The sequence below is a fragment of the Bos indicus genome, chromosome 14 (genome assembly GCF_029378745.1).
Source record: "Bos indicus isolate NIAB-ARS_2022 breed Sahiwal x Tharparkar chromosome 14, NIAB-ARS_B.indTharparkar_mat_pri_1.0, whole genome shotgun sequence".
In the NCBI taxonomy this organism is placed as follows: domain Eukaryota; kingdom Metazoa; phylum Chordata; class Mammalia; order Artiodactyla; family Bovidae; genus Bos; species Bos indicus.
Window position 1 is genome coordinate 2,504,371 of NC_091773.1, and position 8,442 is coordinate 2,512,812.

General features: G+C 53.1%; 1 long non-coding RNA gene across 2 annotated transcripts; it reads right to left on the minus strand.

Moving 5' to 3' along the window:
* Positions 1-3,662: 3,662 nt before the first annotated feature.
* Positions 3,663-7,946, minus strand: LOC139186854 (uncharacterized). 2 transcript variants are annotated; one of them, XR_011570460.1, is made up of 3 exons: positions 7,517-7,946; positions 7,071-7,160; positions 3,663-4,739 (listed from the first exon to the last, which is right to left on the minus strand). It is a non-coding gene; the product is annotated as an uncharacterized lncRNA (long non-coding RNA). The 2 variants fall into 2 exon arrangements; XR_011570459.1 differs by having other exon boundaries at positions 7,071-7,163.
* Positions 7,947-8,442: the final 496 nt, after the last annotated feature.

Genomic DNA, 8,442 nt, shown 5'->3' on the forward strand with positions numbered 1-8,442 from the left:
ATGCGTAGGGTAGGTGACACGACCCATCTGTGTGGGGTTTTACCCCCCAGTTTGTTCCCATTTTGAAGGCTTCAAGGACCATCTTGAATGATGAGTCTCAGGGCTCCTTCCCCTTCTCAGCATAAGCATAACAGGAATCACCAGAGCACGTGCTGACCCAGAAAGAGGAGCTGAGCTGCTTCTGAGCTTTTTTGCATCGTTTCTCTGTTATTTTTCCCCAAGTTGTGTCAAGTTCAAGGATTCTTAGTCAATTAGTCTAAGAATACGTTGGCCTTGTTGTCAGATTTCTAATAAGCATTTTGTGCACGTGTGGAACTGCAAATGCATGCCTCCTGCCAGGGCCTCCTGAGCCCTCTCAACTCCTGGCGTTGTCTGGATTGGTTTCTATTTTACTGGGAAGGGAGTGAGACAGGCAAGGCTGGAACACACTGCCCTTCCTGGAGGGCAAGGGCTCCTTCAGCCCATCTGCACACAAGGTGGGTTTCGATCTTAGCACTGCCCTGGGGGCTAGTGGGGCCACGGAAGGGCCTCTCCACTCCCATCCCAGCCGTCAATTAGCCACCCTGGGGCAACCTGAGGTCCAAGCCCCGTGTTCAGATCCACATCTCCCACTTAGCTGTCCTACCCTTGCCAGAGGCCTTAACTTCTCTGAGCCTCAGTTTTCACATCGTTAAAGTGGGGATAATAATACCTGCTTCCCAGGGGTGTTGTGTGGATTAAATGAAATGATGAGTGGAAAATGCTTCACACACACAGCAGTGCACGCATCTCATATCAGCAGCTGCTTAACAAACAGTGAGTATTGCTGCTACTTCCAATAATAGTAACGAGGTTGATGACGATACTGGGAGTTTGGGGTTAACAGACGCAAACTCGTGTATATAGGATAAATGAACAAGGACCTACTGTAGAGCACAGAGAATTGTATTCGATATCCTGTAATAAGCCATAATGGAAAAGAACATATATATATATTAATATGCATAACTGAGTCACTTTGCTGTATAGCAGAAATTAACACTGAAAGTCAACTGTATATCAGTAAAATTTTTTAAAATAAGAATTGTTAACAGTAATAATACAGCAAATATATTCACGAATCCATCACACTTTTTGCAGGGTAAAGCATACTCTTTAAAATTTTTTGAAAATTCTAGGAAAATAGAAAGAAAAAATAGACATAAAAAAAGCACCAGTCCATAAAATTCACTCTCAACATCATGGTGCTTGCACACAGGTTTTCCTCCACGTGTAAGATTTTCGTTTGTTTTTCCCTATCGTTTAAACACCTCCTTCTCTTTTAAAAAAAAAGTCTGAACTTTACATCATATGCATTTCTATGTTTTTGCAGATATTCTTATAAGCTCTTTATTTAATAAAGAAATTAAGCCTCTGTCTGTCATATTTGCTGCAAATATATTTCCCAGGCCATATTTTTTTGCCTTTTTATTTGGTGGTTTAATTTTGACATGCAGAAGATTTTCATTTTTATGCAGTCAAATCTGTCCATATTTTCTCTCCTGATTCCTTGTATTAGTTCTAAACTTAGGAAATCTTCCCTCTCCCGAGGCGTGATGAATATTAAATTCTACTTAATTCTCACTTTTCTGGGCCCTGATTTTTTTTTTTTTAATATACTTAACGCTAATCCAAAGGGAATTCATCTCCTGAGCGGGTCTAGATGGGGCTGAGCCTGCTGCCATCAACCTTCACAGAGAAGGGGTCTCCTCTCGGCTCCCAAGGCCCCGCAGCACCCTCCCAGGGTCCGCTGCCTTGCCAGCCCCCCGGAGCCTGGCCTCTGCCAACGCTGTGCCCTCCCGGCCCACATCCGCCTGACCAATGGCTGAAATGAGCCCATGGCTGGAAATTTACTTCCAGAGGACAAATGAGCTTGAAATGCTCAAAAGTGAGTCCAAGAGAAAAATGACCTCAAAAGTGGGACAAATTGCTGCTAGTGCGACACGTTTGGTGAACAACATCTTCCAGCAACTCCGTCCTGCGCTCCTGCCTCTGGGCCGGCTCCTGGCCACCCAAGCCACTCCCCTCCCCCAAGGACTCCCATCCCCTTCCCCAGGGCTGCTCCCCCAGGGCTCCCTTCAGGACCTCCCTTTAAGGCTCACAACCCTCCTGGGAGAGGAGGCAGCACCGCCCACACTGCAGATGACAAACCGAGGCCCCAGGGTGCCGCAGGCTCCATGGCCACCCAGGGAAGGAGAGGAGGATGCGACCATGGCCCAGGTGGTGGGGTCTGGAGCTCTGCCAACCTGTGATGCCCCCACCACTGTCCTGCCCTCCGTGGGCCTGAGGAGTGAGGGAGGAGGAGGCAGCTGTGCCGGGCGTGCCCTGGGCCGGGGGTGTGGCATCACAGCCACCACCATCTTGGGGCACAGGGAACCCGGAGCTTGAGCAGGCCCCAGGACACCCCGTCTGTTGCCCCCTCCTGCAAGCCCAGGACCAGTGGCTGATCCTCCACGGCCCCCCACCCAGCCCTGCGGAGTTTCTGCTCAGAGCGCCGTGGCTCACGGCTCGGCCGCCTGAGACCTGCACTCACACTGCTCAGTTCCGTTCCTCCCGGAGAAGCCCACGTGGGAATCACGGCCAAAGGGAAGAGAAACTGTTCTTCAACAGGAGCAAGAAAGACCCGCTCAGGCTGGAGCGACAGCTTGACTGAAAGAGAGATTCAGGTCAGTCCAGAGGGTCCCCCACCCCAAATGTGAGGCGGCTGAGCCCAGGACAAAGCCAGTGCCATACTGCCGGCTCACTCCTGGGAGGGGAGCAGGAAAGGAGGGGGGCGGGTAAAGAGCCACTGATGCCTGGAGCCCCCCACGGGGGACACGCAGGACCAAGAAATGTGGCAGAAGCCTCCTGATCCACCCCCCAACACACAGGACAAGGGACAGACCTCAGACTCAGTTCACCAGGTCAGGGACTCCTCCAGCAGGCAGGGCAGAGGGAGGAAGCAGCAGCACCCATCAGGGCATCGTCCAGTCTGACCTTGAGGACAGGGTCACACTGGGCAGTGCCACCGCCATTGTGCAAATGGCAAGGCAGGGGCAGAGGAGGTGACAGACTCAGAGCAGGGGGTTTCGGGCTGAGCCTGATGGTCTCCAGCGAGCAGGTGGGCAGTAAGTGGGCGCTGAGACCCGGTTCCGGTTTCTGGAACGAGGCCCTGGCATGGAGACATTCTGGAAAGGACCATAAATCGCCAGGTGCTGACGGATGCAGGCAGGGCGGGGGGACACCTCGCAGGGGCATTCGGATGCCGGCATGTTTATGGGCTTCCGAGATGCTCACCAGGTGGAGAGGGAATGCTCGGCTTATTAATTTCCTAGTTAATCATGCGGGACGTTTGGTAATTAGAGCACTCTCGTCCCTGATCACGCTGGCCAGCCCCAGACTGGGCCATAAGTCACTCCCAGTGGTGGGAACAGGTGCCAGGAGCCACAGCCCCCGGACCTGACAACGGGAGGCACTGCTGAGGGGCCATCTCCGACCCCCACCATCTAGAGCCTCAGGCATATTGTGCGGGATCCCTGGCTCATCTGAACCTGGAATCAACCAAGTCTCCACCCCCGTGAGTGAACACGTGCGCCTTTTGTCTCAGCACGTGGGTCGTCCTGTGCAGCCAGCAGCCTGGACCGCTCCTGCCAGCGTCAAGGTTGCCGCGTCCCCAGTCACCATGCAGGGTCCCGTGGTGGGGCGGTGGCAGGGGACGTGGGCAGGAGGACACTTCTGGGACTGCGTCTGGTGCTGAGGTCAGGAGAGCAGGAGGCTGGCTTGAGAGGGGAACTCCAGCGCTTGAGCTGTGACCAAGGGAAGGCAGCAGTGTGTGCAGGGACCAGGGGCAGAGGCCAGCGCATGCAAAGGCCTGGGGGCAGAGAAGAGCTTGGGGAGGACTCTCTGATCGGGTCTGGGTGGCATGAGGGCCTGCGGGGGACACCACCGCTAAGACATCACCCAAAATGGCCAGTTCTCTCTGCTGCCGCTGCAGCCTCATCTCATTCCCCTGGGCCTCGTCCCCCTGGCCTCCCCAGCACTTCTTACAGGACAGCCAGGAGTCCATCAGATCGTGACTCCCGCCAGTGCAAATCCCCGCCAGGGCTCCCGTGTGCTTCGTGGGCTGCCCACACTCTCCAGGCCTGTGGCCACAGCCAGTCTCCACAGATTCCCCTGCAGCCCCCGCTAGGCCATGCTGGCCGCCCACAGATGTGTCCTGATGCCCCGGGACCATGGCCTCTGCCAGGTGGCATCCTCGCCCCTCCTCTCTGCCAGTCACGGTCATGCTTCAGAGCGTCACTGAGGACCCTCCCCAGGGCAGCACCCCCGACCCTGTGGACCAGGCCGGAGCACTCAGCACCATGTGCCAGTTCTTCCCATGACGCGTCCCAGGTGCAGTCTTCCATCTGATCCTGTGCCTGTTTGAAGCACATCCATCTCCACACCCCCGAGGCCGGGGGCCTCTCAAGGGAAGAGTCGCCTTTCCTCGTGATGTCCGTGGAACTTCTAGAGCCTGACATAGCATTGGCTGTGTGGTAAGCACACCCCTGTTCACAAACTTGGGAAAGCAGGTTCTTTGTGAATGAATGATATTATTAAGCAAGCTAGAGAAGATTGATTCGGGGTACAATTTAGGGTAGAAAAGGATGGATGGATGAACACCGACACGCACAGAGGCTCTCCTGGAGGGAGATGCTAGGGTCTTTCCAATCTTTTCCTGTGCTTTCCTGTATTTCTGACATCTGAAAAGAAAATATCTATGATCAGAAACCCACAGCAAAGAGTGAGAGGAGAAAGGAGCTGCCTGAAGTAACATGGGGACACGGGGCGTGTGTGGGACTAAAGGCAGAGGGGTGGAGCTCTGTGCTCCGGGGAATAAACTGTCCCCACGGGGCGCCGGCCTGGAGCTCCGGTCCCACTGCACGTGCAGACGCGGCTGGACAATCACGTGAGTAGGTGGCGGGCAGTGGGAGCAGGGTTCTCCCTGTTGGAGAAGGGGAGGGGGCTGGGGTGTTCCCCGTGGGGATGGATTGGCACTGGAGACACCAGGATAAGCACCCGTCTAGCTGAATAGAGATACAGGTGGGCACACACAGAAACATCCACACATGCGTGTGCACCGGGTTGGTGACACACACACGTGTCCTTGCTCTGTCGGCTGAGAGCCTGGAGCAGTGACACCCCGTAGCAGCAGGCACCCCCAGCACCAGATGTTGGCTTCTAACCCCGTTCTCCAGGCGGGACTCCTTGGAGGAACAGCTGACTCTGGGATGGAGCAGGGCACACACGCGATGATCCCGGGGCACTTGCTGGGTCAGAAAGAGAGGATCTATTCAACCAAGAGCATCACCAGGGAGCATGTCAAGGTCGACAGGAAGAGCTCCTGGTGGCTGCGGCTGGAACAACTCCAGCAACAGAAATATTGTGGCCAGGGATTATACTCCAAAGAATGAACTAGTTACCCTTGAGCTCATACTGACATAAATACATGATTGGATAAATAAATAAATAAATCTGGACAAACCTCCCACGCCAAAAAATCCTAAATAATGTTTGCAGATACTCTGCCCTCATGGAGGGAGCAGGACCTCCCCTCCCTCTCTCCAGACACGGGCCCTGCACAGTGGCTCCCTTCCAAGGCAAACAGGACAGAGAGGGGGTGGCAGTGACCTTCACTGGAGAGCCTGACAAACACTGCCTTCGCCTGTGACCAAGGTCAACACCCACAGTCAAAAACAGTGTTGACAGCCTGTGCTCGCGATATAATGTAGTGAGAATGGCATTGTTTGTGTTCTTCCTTCTCAAAACACATCACCCCTGTCTAATCATGAGAAAAACATCAGAGAAATTCTACAAAATATCTGACTCCCTCGAAACTGTCAAGGTCATCCAAAACAAAGAAATTCTGAGAACGTGCCACGGCCAAGAGGGGCCTCAGCGTGGAGCAGGAAACTGAGATTTGAACAAAGACAGAGTTCATTTAATAACAATCTATCGATACTGATTTGTTAGCTGTAGCAAATGCACCACAGTCATGTAAGATGTTATTAATAGCAGGAAACGGGTGTGGGTATATGGGAACTCTCTGTACCATCTCTGAATTTTTTCTATAAATCTAAAACTATCCCACAATGTAAAGTTTATTTTTAAAATCACAGTGAGTTGTATCAACAAAAACAAATCAGAAAAGAACTGGCATCGTTCTAAGAGAAAGAAGAGCAAGATTTGGGGACAGACAGAGACACAGAGGAGAGTCCACGTGATGATGGAGTCAGACAGCGATGGAGCTGCCAACATTGCAGGGCCCCAGAAGCCAGAGGATTCAGGAAGGACCCTTCCCCAGAGGCCTTAGGGGCAGTGCGGCCCTGCCCACAACTTTTGGACTTCTAGCCTCCAGGACTGTAAGAGAATCCACTCCTGTTGCTTTAAGCCACCTGTCTGTGGTGATTTGTTGCAGCAGTCCTTCGAGACGCATGCCATGTCCTACCATTTCATTCCTCATTTCACACTCGGAGGAATCAGAAAAGGGGATGCAACTATATTCCTCATTCATGGCTGAAGTGCCTGCAGCTCAGAGAGGTTAAGACATGAGCCCAAGAGTGTTCAGCTCACTTCCTCATCCCACTGGCCTGGGGCAGCAGTGTCTGGTCTAAATTCACTATCAGGGAGGTCATGGCACTGTGGCCAGGCAAGGCAGGGCTAAGACCCAGCATGCGGGGTGCAAACCCAGCTCAGCCCATGGCTCAACCAGTCTGGGCCGCTGTAACAAAATACTGTACACTGAGGCCTCAGGCGTCAAGGACTTAACTCCACACGGTTGTGAAGCTTGGGGGCTGAGAGGGAGATGCCAGCAGGGTCAGGTCTGGTGAGGACTCGCTCACTGGCTTTCAGACTTCTTGCCGTAGTCTCAGATCATGTGTCTCTTCCTCTTTTCATAAGGACACTAATTCCATACTGGGGCCCCACCCTCGTGACCCCATCTAACCTTAAATGTTTCCCAAAGGAAATGCCTGCCTCCAAACACCATCACACTGGGGATGAGGGCTGCTTGACTGGGGGACACAAACATTCACCTTCCTATGGGCTGTGAGGCTTCAGGCCAGTCTCTCTGCCTCTCTGGATCTCGAGTCTCCCCATCTGTGAATCAGTTCCAGCAGCATTGCCTGCTTTGTGGAGATGTTAAACGGTCAATACACGCTAATTACTTGGCAGAGCACCCGTGAAGATCTGTGTTCACCTTCCACTGGTCACCCTGACCACAGCCCCAGGCTCAGTGCCACAAATACCACACTAGTGGGACACCCCCAGCCCTTCTCACGCCTCTCCCTGAGGGTCCCCCTTGCTCCTTTCTGAAGCCCAGGCATAGGGTCTGCAGGGCTGTTGACACACCTCCCTGCTGTAGAAACTGCCCCCAAGAACGTGGGTGACTCATCTTCAGGGCACAGTTCACTCCAGCACCCCACTCTGCTGGGGCCAGGTCTCCACCTCCATCCCCCCCCGGCCCAGGCCTGGCACTCACCCGCTTCTTCCTGCCGACACTGCTCACAGCCAGCCAGGACTCATCCTTGGCCACGTCCATTCAGCCAATCGAGAAGCTCTCCCTTAGTGGTGACATGTCACTCATGGGCTAGACCATTTCAAGCCCCAGGAAAGGCAACACCCCTTCTCCATGCACCTCCTCCCCATGTGGCTAGAGCCCCAGCTGTGTGACCTTGGCACACCGCTTACCCCCTCTGACCCACATCTTTACTGTGAAATGTGAGTGATGACCATGACATCACAGAGCGGCTGCTTGGGTTCCATGAGAGTATCCATGTGAATGCCTCCAACTCAGCGCCTTGCCTAAGAGGTGCTTGAGAAGTGTCATAAATGGATCTTTCCCTCCTTTATGGTGAGTCAAGGGGACATTCTGCAGACAGGCCCCTGCCTTCATCATGGGGCACAGAAGAATCACTGAAAAACATAAAAATCACATTTTTACTGTTATTAAAGTAATAAGCATTGACTGCAAAAATCATAAAATTTTTTTTAAAAAGCTAAGACAATACCTAAAGGAATGATGAAGTGAAAGAAAATTACTGGCAATCTCATCTTTTGGAGCCATTAAAATGTTGGTAAATAGGTTTTTAAGCTTCATGTTCTACATTATTCTTAGAGCTGGAGAGCAGGAGTGATGGGGAGAGAGAGAGAGGATTGCGAGAAGTGGCCCCATTTGGGACACACTGCCTGTGCTCTGTGATCACGTGCAGTACCTCCCGCCATGGACAGCTTTCCACATCAATAAACTCAAGTCCACATCATCTCCGAGCTGCCCGGGAGCCCACGCCACGGACCGGCCATTGTCTCTCTCACCTCCCTCTGCCGCTGCCCCTTCGGTTCATCTCCAGTCCCGCCCTGAACACTGGCTGGTCATTCACAAAGCCCACTGCAAGAGCATCATCACAC